At 41.9% G+C, this 14,435-nt stretch overlaps 1 protein-coding gene across 2 annotated transcripts in view; it reads left to right on the plus strand.

Annotated features, from left to right (window-relative positions):
- Positions 1 to 237: 237 nt before the first annotated feature.
- The window catches only part of LOC311296108 (uncharacterized protein), an 88,558-nt gene continuing 74,360 nt past the window's right edge, over positions 238 to 14,435 (plus strand). For both annotated transcript variants that reach the window (XM_084417755.1, XM_084417756.1), the window contains exon 1: positions 238 to 343. The gene's annotated coding sequence lies outside the window, so the exon portion shown is untranslated. The remainder of the gene's footprint in view (positions 344 to 14,435) is intronic.

Below are 14,435 nucleotides of genomic sequence, written 5' to 3' on the forward strand. Positions count from 1 at the left end.
TATCAGGTACATGTAAACGAACAATTTTGTGAGAATTCTAATAAACTATACATACATTTAACAGTACACTTTCTGTACCTGTTACATAGGCCTATATGCAGGGGCTAACTGGGACAAAAATTCAGCCCTGGCACTGTAGCCACACAAACACAGTATACTGCCAAAAATGATTGTATACTGCCAGAAAGCATTTCAAGGTCAAAGGGGCAATGACCACTGGGGCACCTCCCCTCCAACCTTTCTCAACATTTCTGAGAATACTTTTTTCTGACAACACACTTTTTCATGAGACATTTCAACTACAGCCTCAGACTTCTTACCATATGAGGAACAGAGACTCCAGGTAAGATGTGATTTAAAACAATATCAACAGGCAGTGTCAGTGTGTTTTGGAGTAAAGGTTGAGAGAAGGTTAATACAATGCTCAGCAAATCAATCTACATGTTCACTGAAAGAAAAAGTTAAAGCAAGTTTTCAGAGGATAGACATTAGTAATTGTGAAAATATTGTAATATATCTGTAAGGCTGCTTTGAAACAATCTACATTGTTAAAAGCGCTATATAAATGAAGATGACTTGACTTGACTTGACCATGAAGTTGAAACTCAAAATACTAAAAAGTGCAAAGTTGTATTTAACTATTATATTATCTTTTACCTTTTATATTACTGATATATGTGTGTGTGTGTGTGTGTGTGTGTGTGTGTGTGTCCTGTGCTAGCAGAATGAGTCAGAATGTTAATTCTTCTTAATATCATTAATTCATCTTTCTCACTAGGATACGTACTAAAAACCTTTCAGCTGGCTATGATTAGTCAATTACAGGCTGATCTCAAATCTACTTTTTCTGTCAAAGATACTAGAAAAGGCGGTATCCCCACAACTATGTTCCTTTTTAGAAAGAAATGATATCTGCGAGGATTTTCAGTCAGGATTTAGACCGTACCATAATAAATGGTAAAAAAAGAAAAGAAAAAAGAAACCATTATAAATGATTTGCTCTTATCATCCGATCGTGGTTGTGTCTCTCTATTAGTGTTACTCAATCTAAGTGCTGCATTTGACACCATTGACCACAACATTCTTTTAGATAGACTCGAAAATGATGTTGGCATTAGTGGAATTGCAATAGCATGATTTAAATCATACTTATCTGACCGTTATCAGCAGGGGTTAAATTGGGATTTATTATGTGGTGGTGGGGAGGGAGTATGCCCCCCTCTGGAATTTTATTTGAAAAATAAAACATTAAATGACACTTTCTGGAGAGTTTTGTGCAAAGAAATAGAGAAATTGAGTCTTACATGATATGTGAAACACTGCAAGGTTAAGAGCATATGCTTTGCATTGTTGTAGTATCATCAACAGGTATTAGGACATTTAGCATTTACATTACTGTTAATCAGTCATCACTTGATTACACATTGTATTACCTTGTTATAATATAGTGACCCATACAATGTGCCAAACATAATGTGCCACATGAAGAGACAGTGCAGCATATGACAGTAGCAACAGCTGAGAAGATTTGGGTCTGTGGTGACCAGGTCCACCTCACACAAACTTCCTTCTCCCATTCTCTCTCTTTACTAAAAGAGAAACCCACTCTAAATCCAGCACATCTGGAAAATTACAGTATTACAGACCACATTGCTAGAACTGCCCGGTCATGTAGATTTGTATTGTACAACATTAGGAGGATCAGGCCCTTCCTTTCAGAGCTACACAACTCCTTGTCGATGATGACGATCCATAACAACAGAGCCTAAACCAATGAGAACGTGGGACAGTGATGACGATCCATAACAACAGAGCCTAAACCAATGAGAACGCAGGACAGTGATGACGATTCATAACAACACGGCCTAAACCAATGAGAACGCGGAACAGTTTTGATAAAACATAACAACAGAGCCTAAACCAATGAGCACGCGGAACAGTTTTGATGAAACATAACAACAGAGCCTAAACCAATGAGAACGTGGGACAGTGATGACGATCCATAACAACAGAGCCTAAACCAATGAGAACGCAGGACAGTGATGACGATCCATAACAACAGAGCCTAAACCAATGAGAACGCAGGACAGTGATGACGATACATAACAACACGGCCTAAACCAATGAGAACGCGGAACAGTTTTGATAAAACATAACAACAGAGCCTAAACCAATGAGAACGCGGAACAGTTTTGATGAAACATAACAACAGAGCCTAAACCAATGAGAACGCGGAACAGTTTTGATAAAACATAACAACAGAGCCTAAACCAATGAGAACGCGGAACAGTTTTGATGAAACATAACAACAGAGCCTAAACCAATGAGAACGTGGGACAGTGATGACGATCCATAACAACAGAGCCTAAACCAATGAGAACGCAGGACAGTGATGACGATCCATAACAACAGAGCCTAAACCAATGAGAACACAGGACAGTGATGACGATACATAACAACACGGCCTAAACCAATGAGAACGCGGAACAGTTTTGATAAAACATAACAACAGAGCCTAAACCAATGAGAACGCGGAACAGTTTTGATGAAACATAACAACAGAGCCTAAACCAATGAGAACGTGGGACAGTGATGACGATCCATAACAACAGAGCCTAAACCAATGAGAACGCAGGACAGTGATGACGATACATAACAACACGGCCTAAACCAATGAGAACGCGGAACAGTTTTGATGAAACATAACAACAGAGCCTAAACCAATGAGAACGCGGAACAGTTTTGATGAAACATAACAACAGAGCCTAAACCAATGAGAACGCGGGACAGTTATGACAATCCATAATAATAGGGCATAAACCAATGAGAACACGAGACAGTGATGGTTACATAACAACAGAGCATAAACCAATGAGAAAGCGGGACAGTTATGACAATCCATAACAACAGGGGGTAAACCAATGAGAACGCGGGACAGTGATGACGATTCATAACAACAGAGCCTAAACCAATGAGAGCGCAGGACAGTGATGACGATTCATAACAACACAGCCTAAACCAATGAGAGCGCAGGACAGTGATGACAATTCATAACAACAGAGCATAAACCAATGAGAACGCAGGACAGTGATGACGATACATAACAACACGGCCTAAACCAATGAGAACGCGGAACAGTTTTGATGAAACATAACAACAGAGCCTAAACCAATGAGAACGTGGGACAGTGATGACGATCCATAACAACAGAGCCTAAACCAATGAGAACGCAGGACAGTGATGACGATACATAACAACACGGCCTAAACCAATGAGAACGCGGAACAGTTTTGATGAAACATAACAACAGAGCCTAAACCAATGAGAACGCGGAACAGTTTTGATGAAACATAACAACAGAGCCTAAACCAATGAGAACGCGGAACAGTTTTGATGAAACATAACAACAGAGCCTAAACCAATGAGAACGCGGGACAGTTATGACAATCCATAATAATAGGGCATAAACCAATGAGAACACGAGACAGTGATGGTTACATAACAACAGAGCATAAACCAATGAGAAAGCGGGACAGTTATGACAATCCATAACAACAGGGGGTAAACCAATGAGAACGCGGGACAGTGATGACGATTCATAACAACAGAGCCTAAACCAATGAGAACGCGGGACAGTTATGACAATCCATAATAATAGGGCATAAACCAATGAGAACACGAGACAGTGATGGTTACATAACAACAGAGCATAAACCAATGAGAAAGCGGGACAGTTATGACAATCCATAACAACAGAGCCTAAACCAATGAGAACGCGGGACAGTGATGACGATTCATAACAACAGAGCCTAAACCAATGAGAGCGCAGGACAGTGATGACGATTCATAACAACACAGCCTAAACCAATGAGAATGCAGGACAGTGATGACAATTCATAACAACAGAGCATAAACCAATGAGAATGCGGGACAGTGATGACAATCCATAACTACAGAGCCTAAACCAATGAGAACGCAGGACAGTGATGACGATTCATAACAACAGAGCCTAAACCAATGAGAACGCAGGACAGTGATGACGATTCATAACAACACAGCCTAAACCAATGAGAACGCAGGACAGCGATGGCGATACATAACAACAGAGCTTAAACCAATTAGAACGCAGGACAGTTTTGACGAAACATAACAACAGAGCCTAAACCAATGAGAACGCAGGACAGTGATGACAATCCATAACAACAGAGCGTAAACCAATGAGAATGCAGGACAGTGATGGCGATCCATAACAACAGAGCGTAAACCAAACCCCGGCAAACAAATGGCTTTGGGGGATGTAACACCGCCAGTCTGCAACTTTCTAAATTCCCCATGGATTTCGGGACTCGGTGGTGGCGTCGCTACTGTTTTTGAAAACTCTTTTAAATGCAGAATGCTACCTATGTACATGTATTCCAGTTTAGAGGCCCAGTTGTAAAAAATTGACATCTTGGGTCCTGTTTTCTGTGTACTCGTCTACAGACCTCCCAAATTTAACAAGGATTTTATTCAACAATTTTCGGACTTCCTCTCTGGACTGGTGTCTCGTGGTGACAGACTCCTCACTCTTGGGAATTTTATTTTCCATGTATGCTGTCCATCAAAACTGCTGGTAAATGAATTTATCTCGCTCACTGAGTCACTAAACCTTGTACAGCACATCACTGATCCTACTCACAACAAGGGTCAATACATTAGATCTGGTATTATTGTATGGTCTTTCTGTGTTCAATTTAGAAATTTTATATACTGGCATTTCTGACCATTATTCAATCATATTTGAGTCTGTGTCAACCTGCCCTCGCCCTACATACACTCAGCCTTTATGTAAAGCCCGGTCTATTCACTCGTCTACTGCCAATCTTTCTTCAGAATTATATTTAATGCATTTTTCAGATGGGTTAGGGTGAGGGTTAAGGTTAGGTGTCTCGTGTGCTCGGCCCGTTATGCCTCTTTATGGAGTTTCTTGTGTCGACTTCATGATCGTGTTTCATAAGCCCGTTCCCGGAGTGGAATGCACGTCTGTTAGATTCAGTTTATAACTTTATTTAGAGCTGGTGGTAATTGGTGATGGGTTTTTCACATGTTTAGTTTAGGATTAGTTAGGGTAGCAGTCAGAGGACCCGGAAGACTCACGGAGAACATTGTCTTTTGTTTTCGAATGGGAGGTAGGCAAGTGTTATTTCTCTGGTAGATATGTGGGTGCAGGGTAATGTTTTTGTTTGTTTTGTTACTTTCTTTTACCACCATGCTCTGCTTATGACAAATTATTCATTATTTAAATAATTTATAAATAAATAATTTATTCACCGTCACTGAATCTCTGTGGTCTTTATATGTTATGATGTTGTCACCGGGGCGGACCTCGGATGACCCGCCGCCACCGGACTTTAAACACACCACCACCGCGAGGAGCCGACACCACAGGCCCGCGACAGATGGACGACAGACACAAGATAAGTTCCGAAGAATAATAATCTTTATTGAACACAAGATATAAAAAGGGCACAAATCTTAATGAATTCGATGTCTTCTAGGCCTTCGTCGTCATGGGGAACTCTCGTCGGTGCACAGTAGTGGAACAATGACTCAAGAGCTTACTTCGTCAGCAATGCTGTCTTCCTCAGGTCTCGGTCAATAAGTAGGAAGGTAAGGATTCTTCTCAGTACAAAGTACTTTCGTCAGTGCACAATAATGAGAGTGATTTAAAAGCTTACTTCACCAGCGATGCTGCATACTTCAGGACTCAGACGGTAAGTAAGAAGGTAAGGATTCTTCCCAGTACAGGATACTTTCGTCGGTGCACAGTAGTGAGACAGTGATTTGAAAGCTTACTTCACCAGCAATACTGCATGCTTCAGGACTCAGACGGTAAGTGGGAAGGTAAGGATTCTCCTCAGTACAGGATACTTTCGTCGGTGCACAGTAGTGAGACAGTGATTTGAAAGCTTACTTCACCAGCAATACTGCATACTTCAGGACTCAGACGGTAAGTGGGAAGGTAAGGATTCTCCTCAGTACAGGATACTTTCGTCGGTGCACAGTAGTGAGACAGTGATCTAAAAGCTTACTTCACCAGCAATGCTGCATACTTCAGGACTCAGACAGTAAGTGGGAAGGTAAGGATTCTCCTCAGTACAGGATACTTTCGTCGGTGCACAGTAGTGAGACAGTGATCTAAAAGCTTACTTCACCAGCAATACTTCAGGACTCAGACGGTAAGTAGGAAGGTAAGGATTCTCCTCAGTACAGGATACTTTCGTCGGTGCACAGTAGTGAGACAGTGATCTAAAAGCTTACTTCACCAGCAATACTGCATACTTCAGGACTCAGACAGTAAGTAGGAAGGTAAGGATTCTTCTCAGCACAGGATACTTTCGTCGGTGCACAGTAGTGAGACAGTGACTTAAAAGCTTACTTCACCAGCAATGCTGCATACTTCAGGACTCAGACGGTAAGTAGGAAGGTAAGGATTCTCCTCAGTACAGGATACTTTCGTCGGTGCACAGTAGTGAGACAGTGATCTAAAAGCTTACTTCACCAGCGATGCTGCATACTTCAGGACTCAGACAGTAAGTAGGAAGGTAAGGATTCTTCTCAGCACAGGATACTTTCGTCAGTGCACAGTAGTGAGACAGTGACCTAAAAGCTTACTTCACCAGCGATGCTGCATACTTCAGGACTCAGACAGTAAGTAGGAAGGTAAGGATTCTCCTCAGTACAGGATACTTTCGTCGGTGCACAGTAGTGAGACAGTGATCTAAAAGCTTACTTCACCAGCAATACTGCATACTTCAGGACTCAGACGGTAAGTAGGAAGGTAAGGATTCTCCTCAGTACAGGATACTTTCGTCGGTGCACAGTAGTGAGACAGTGATCTAAAAGCTTACTTCACCAGCAATACTGCATACTTCAGGACTCAGACGGTAAGTAGGAAGGTAAGGATTCTCCTCAGTACAGGATACTTTCGTCGGTGCACAGTAGTGAGACAGTGATCTAAAAGCTTACTTCACCAGCAATACTGCATACTTCAGGACTCAGACAGTAAGTAGGAAGGTAAGGATTCTCCTCAGTACAGGATACTTTCGTCGGTGCACAGTAGTGAGACAGTGATCTAAAAGCTTACTTCACCAGCAATACTGCATACTTCAGGACTCAGACGGTAAGTAGGAAGGTAAGGATTCTCCTCAGTACAGGATACTTTCGTCGGTGCACAGTAGTGAGACAGTGATCTAAAAGCTTACTTCACCAGCAATACTGCATACTTCAGGACTCAGACAGTAAGTAGGAAGGTAAGGATTCTTCCCAGTACAGGATACTTTCGTCGGTGCACAGTAGTGAGACAGTGACTTAAAAGCTTACTTCACCAGCAATGCTGCATACTTCAGGACTCAGACGGTAAGTAGGAAGGTAAGGATTCTCCTCAGTACAGGATACTTTCGTCGGTGCACAGTAGTGAGACAGTGATCTAAAAGCTTACTTCACCAGCGATGCTGCATACTTCAGGACTCAGACAGTAAGTAGGAAGGTAAGGATTCTTCTCAGCACAGGATCCTTTCGTCAGTGCACAGTAGTGAGACAGTGACCTAAAAGCTTACTTCACCAGCGATGCTGCATACTTCAGGACTCAGACAGTAAGTAGGAAGGTAAGGATTCTCCTCAGTACAGGATACTTTCGTCGGTGCACAGTAGTGAGACAGTGATCTAAAAGCTTACTTCACCAGCAATACTGCATACTTCAGGACTCAGACGGTAAGTAGGAAGGTAAGGATTCTCCTCAGTACAGGATACTTTCGTCGGTGCACAGTAGTGAGACAGTGATCTAAAAGCTTACTTCACCAGCAATACTGCATACTTCAGGACTCAGACGGTAAGTAGGAAGGTAAGGATTCTCCTCAGTACAGGATACTTTCGTCGGTGCACAGTAGTGAGACAGTGATCTAAAAGCTTACTTCACCAGCAATACTGCATACTTCAGGACTCAGACGGTAAGTAGGAAGGTAAGGATTCTTCCCAGTACAGGATACTTTCGTCGGTGCACAGTAGTGAGACAGTGATTTGAAAGCTTACTTCACCAGCAATACTGCATACTTCAGGACTCAGACGGTAAGTGGGAAGGTAAGGATTCTCCTCAGTACAGGATACTTTCGTCGGTGCACAGTAGTGAGACAGTGATCTAAAAGCTTACTTCACCAGCGATGCTGCATACTTCAGGACTCAGACGGTGAGTAGAAAGGTAAGGCTTCTTCTCCAACAATACATTCCTTCAAGGCTCAAGCAGAGAAGAGGTTAATAGTACTTCACCAGCGTAGCTGTACACTCACAATTCTCAGGCAGAGAAGGTTAATAGTATTTCGCCAGCACAGCTGTACACTCACAGGACTCAGGCAGAGAAGAGGTTAATAGTACTTCACCAGCGTAGCTGTACACTCACAGGGCTCAGGCAGAGAAGGGGTTAATAGTACTTCACCAGCGTAGCTGTACACTCACAAGGCTCAGGCAGAGAAGGTTAATAGTACTTCACCAGCATAGCTGTACACTCACAGGACTCAGGCAGAGAAGAGGTTAATATGTCGAGCAGATATCATAACTTTTCACAAAGGCGTATGCAGAAGTTGAAGCTACTTCTCAGCAAAAGCACACCACACATGTGTTCACTTCAAATCCACAGCAATGCATTAATGTGTATCTATAAGGCAAAAGCACTGCAATTCACTCACACAATAAGGCTGATCAGAGACCTCAATCCATTCATTACACTCCCGTGAAGGATACTCGATCTTTGGTTCCTCTTCAACACGCTCTGAAACACATAGCTTTCCCAACCGTCAGATCTATATTCTCTGCATCCTCTTCAAGCTTTTCAATTGTTTGTAAGATGAAATCAGTTCACTTATCTTTCTCTTTCTCTCCTCAGCGCAGATCCAATCGATCAATCCGTCCAGCAGACTCCAATGGGCAGGTTTTCCCCAACGAGGCTTCACCACAGCCGATTTTAACTCCCAATATAGACCACTTCAACAGGAGACCTTCTCACTAGTGATGTTACATATGACACTGAAGCTTCGATGCGCGTATCACATAAGCGACACAATTTCTAGTGAAGCCCCGTATCGAGGCGTGTGTCGGTTTACTAGAGTCACGTGATCGATGACAAACGAAGCCTCACTTTCTGTCCAGTCACGTGCGTGTTTCGCTTCGGGTGTCAGAAGGCTCGAACTTCAGATCGTATTTAACGAGTCATTGTTGCCTCAGTCTGGTTGATATTTTCAATTATTGATATTGACATTTAATAACAGATGATCCTATCAGACAATGTCCTTATTCATTGTGTGTGTGTGTGTGTGTGTGTGTGTGTGTGTGGAAAGAAAGAAAGAGAGAGAGAGAGAGAGAGAGAGTAGGCCTACATTAAATTTTATTGAATCATAAGCTTATAAGCTATTATATTTTATTGTCACACTTTAATGGGAAAATGATTTTTTTTTTTAATGAACAAATCAAACACAAACATGTAAGGCTTTTATTTGTACACATAACATTGAAACTATGGAGTGTGTTGTGGTTGCTTCATCTGCCAGAGCTTCTAAAACAGGCTTCTGGCTGCTTTATTTTAAATAAGCGCCAGATGGCGCTGTTCTCAGCGCTGTTCTCGACACTCTCGAAGCTTTGAATCTTTTCCCGGAACAGTCAGGGGAAAGCCTCAGTGATTCATGAGGCTTCATTTCCCCATCCCTACTTCTCACCCCGATCACTTCACGGCAGAGAAAACAAACGGAACCAACAACGACAACTCCGACCAACGACCGCAACCCCAACCACTTCTCTCAATGGCCCTTTTATGTTTGATTTATCAAGCGGAAAGCCTATGTGGAGGCTGTGTCTCTCTCTCGCACCTGAAGTGCATCAGCGCTAATCAGGCCGGGCAAAATTCCTGCCACACCCGGAACCGGAGTCAAATGTGTTGCATACAAATCGCTCCCTCAGGAAACTCGGTTCAGAAGAAGGGTTCCGCTTGCTAAACGCTTTTGTCACCCGTGACAATGTTCCATTTTAATTCATTTGATGGGCTCGTAACAGTCACCAATGAAAATTAAAAACAGCTTTATTTCACAAACAGCTTGTGTAACATGAACATTGTTTAACAAATTAATAAAAGAGACAGGGTGTAGCTACATCACAGGTGGCTTGAAAGACATGGGTAATATGGTTTATTCATTTTGCAACACGAACTGGAGCAGTAATTTGTGGCTAGTTTGATATCTACAGAACTTAAAGATCTCCCTCTTTTCGTTTTCTTTCTTGCTACATTAAAGATGAAATGGTGACACTTCTGTTTTCGCACAGGCGCAGTGAGGGAAAACACACTAGCTGTGTCCCAATGTAAAGGCTGCATCCTCCGAAGGCCGCGGACTTCAAAGGATGCAGCCTATGCGTCCTCCGAACGACGCACCATGTAGCCTTCATAGGATTTCCTAATTGCGCAGCCAGGTGTTCCCAATTACCGCTCCAGGCGCCAAGCAACGGTGCGAGAGTATGCTGCCATCCTGATAATTCATTTGATATAATTGAGTAAACAGCTATGGAGCCAGAATTGGCTATTGTCATTTTTATGTTTTATATTTTACTGGAGGACATGGTACGGATGTTTCAGGTCATGTACTTTCGGCTTAGCCGAAGATTCAAATGTTCATTTATATCTTACCTTGATGCGATTTTGTAGGCTAGTGTATTCTTTTTATTATGCACATAAATGGACCATGGTAAATATATTTACACAGGTTTTCAACCCTATTTGAATATAAAACCCAGTTGAATATAAAAAGTCCAGTGCGAATGTTAATCCCGCTCGTCCTCGGCAGCTGTCAGTCACTGTTGCTAGGCGACAAGAACAATCCTCCGTAGGCTAGACCGGTCCGAGCGCTTCAGATGCGCCCTTTGAAATGGGACGCTGTAGTTAGCAACAATTTGTTAATATTGTGACAATAGGCCTACATTTTGTTACTTTAATTTTAAAAATAACCAGTGGTGGTATGTAAGGAACTACATCGTTAATACTCGAAGTAATTTTCCCACACAGGACAGCAACACTACAAAATTATGTTATTTTACAATATGATGCATTTTTTTACATTAAACTACACAAAAGTATATAGTTTAAATGTATCAACCTTGAAAATATTCAGAAGTAAAATGCAACATATGCAGTAATATAAAAGCAGAACCATCATAAAAAACCTGACATGTTTTTTTCCTGCAGAATTCCTTTACTTTTACTCTTGATGCCTTAAGGACATTAGAGTATGCAAGATAATTTTGCTTAACTAAGGTTTGAAATATATGACTAGTAGTTTTTCCCCAATGCAGTATCAGTGGTTATTAAAAGTACTTTAGTGTAATAAAGTATCTTGATATTTATTCCATGAGTCAGCCCTGCAAACCTGTTGGTAGACAACTTAGTGGATAGTGAAAATATGCAGTCGAACACTCTGGAGAGCATCCCAGATGATGTCCCACCAGCAGGAGGCCTTACCAGGGTCTCTCTTGTGCCCATCCCGGTCCAGCAGCACACCAGGGTCTCCCACTCAGCTGAATAAGAGTCTACATCATTTTTTCTTATTTTATGTACTGTAAATTTAAATGTTTATGTTGATTTTGATATGTTTAACATATGTTGTAAATAGTTGGGGGAAAAAAAGGTATAGAATAATTTGTTTCATGTAGAAATTATGAGTGTCATTACAAAAATAAACAATGTCCAGAGCAATGAATTCTCTTTTATTTACACATTTAAAGTTGCATAAAAAGAAATAAATGTACAGAATTTTTTTCCTTTTAAAAAATATAAGTGAAAAAAAGTTAAACAAGAATATATATATGTCTTCTCTAATCAAGTCCAAAAACTCGTCCTCTCTGTCTCGCCTTCTTCGTGGTGCTGATGCTGATGCTGATGCTGATGCTGGTGCTGCCTCTGGCTCCTCCTCTTCTTGGTCACACACTGCTGAACTCGGCCCTGGTGTGTCCTCAGGGATTCAGGCAATGAGGACAGAGGGGTGGTGCAATGCCTCTGTCCCAACACCTCATCCATGAGGACAAACCAGGGCCAAGTTTCAGCAGTGGGTTTCCCACTCACTCCCTCTCCTGTCCCGGACACGTGCAATCCTAAGGCAGAGCAAATTAACCATGGCTTGTTAACAACAACAGCACAATACATTTCAGCAAAGATATGATCTCAACTTTCTTACTTTGTATTTTTAAAATCATATTCGTATTCAGAAATCATATTTATGGATACTCAAATAATGTGGTTAAAACCTTTGTATATAGCTTGCATGACAGCACTACAAAAACACATAAAAGTGAAACCCCATTGCCTTATCTACTGCTTTTCTTATGTTTGTGGGCTTTATAGGGTGAGTGATATTTCTTATTCACACAAGTTAGACTAGACTCCTTGCCTCCTGAAACAATTATTAAACTAATATTAGCACAAGTTTTGCCTCAGACCACCTGACAAATGAAGCCACGCAATGGTGACGAAGGAGTTAAAATGAAGTTTATAAGAAAGAAAAACTTGTGGCTTTTAACTCAGGTTTCACTAGCTATTTGAGTAAATGAAAACATAATACTTACATTTAAATGTGAATTTGCCGTCCGCCACCGAACTCTCGGCCGTCATTTTTTTAAAATAAAAATGCTGTCGTCACTAGCGCGCGATGACTTATGGGGTAGGATCGGGTAGGATAGTCCGCTAAGTGTCCATTTATGTATCCTTCCTTTCACGGGGAAACGAAGGATGCATTTGGCGTCGCTTTAGCCTTCGTCGCGCCGCGATGACGCAACCGGCCTTCAAATACGGCTTTCGGAGGATGCAGTATTGAATTGGGACAGCCTTCATCGCGCCGCGGTGACGCAATTGGCCTTCAAATGCGACTTCCGAAGTGTGCAGCCTTTGAATTGGGACATCCTTCGTCGCGCCGTTGTGACGTTTCGTCACGCCGCGATGACGCAACCGGCCTTCGAATACGGCCTTCGGAGGATGCAGCCTTCACATTGGGACACAGCTAATGAGTTTAGGGCAATCGGTTCGTAGCTCTGCTTCAAGTTCAAGTTCAAAGTTTATTTGTCACATACCAGTTATAGTTCATACAACAAGCAGTGAAATGTAAGCCTGGTATTCCTATAGACTGTGCAATAAAAACATACCCTAAATATTATTTAAAAAGATACAACAATTAAATAAATATACAAATAATAATTACTAGTAAATTGCATAAGCAGTGCCATGTATTAACCATTTTGTCGTCAGAGTCCTTAAAGTGCCATGTTTTTTATGTCCGAGTTGAGTAGTCTGACGGCCTGAGGAAAGAAGCTCCTCCTGAGCCTCTCTGTTTTAGCCATCAGACTACGAAAGCGTCTACCTGATTGCAGCAGTTTAAACAATGCATTTCCAGGGTGAGTGGAGTCCTTGGATATCTTGACAGCCCTGACCCTGCTCCGTCGGTTGTAAATATCCTGCATAGAAGGAAGAGCATTCTTCGTTATACGCTCTGCTGTGCGTACCACTCTCTTTAAGGCTTTACAATCCTTGGCTGAGCAGTTTCCAAACCATGATGAGATGCAATATGTCAATGTACTTTCTATTGCCCCAGTATAGAATATTTTTAAAATTGCAGGGGAAACCCCAAATTTCCTCAGCAACCGCAGATGGTATAGCCTTTTTCTGGTTGTCTTTACTTGGGCTTGAATATGATGAGTCCAGGTCAAATCCTCAGATATATGCACTCCAAGGTATTTGAAACTGCTCACTCTCTCTACTGGTGTCCCACTGATGTTGAGGGGGGTATAGTGCCGCTGCGGCCTTTTCCTGAAATCAACAACCATCTCCTTGGTTTTACTGATGTTCAGAGATAGATTGTTTAACTGGCACCATGTCGTTAATTTCTCCACCTCATCCAAATATGCAGTCTCGTTGTTATCAGCAATGAAACCCATCAAAACTGTATCATCTGCAAATTTAACAATTGAAGTGGAGCTATGAGAGGACACACAGTCGTACGTATAGAGGGAGTAGAGCAGGGGACTCAAAACGCATCCTTGTGGTGCTCCTGTACTCAGGGTAATGCTGTTAGAAATGGTCTGACCCACTCTCACTACCTGTGTTCTGCACGTGAGAAAGTCCAGGACCCAATCACAGAGCTGGGCATTAATACCAAGGCCCCTGAGCTTGGAGACCAGTCTGAGGGGAACTATGGTATTAAAAGCTGAGCTGTAATCTATAAATAGTAGTCTCATATAATTCCCTTTGTTGCTGTCAGTATGGGTAAGAGTGGCATGTAGTATATGAGAGACAGCATCCTCAGTACACCTATTGGGACGATAGGCAAACTGGAGTGGATCGATGTTATTTGGGACGGAGGAGCAAATTATGTTCTTGA

Source organism: Rutilus rutilus (genome assembly GCF_951802725.1).
Source record: "Rutilus rutilus genome assembly, chromosome: 8".
NCBI lineage: Eukaryota > Metazoa > Chordata > Actinopteri > Cypriniformes > Leuciscidae > Rutilus > Rutilus rutilus.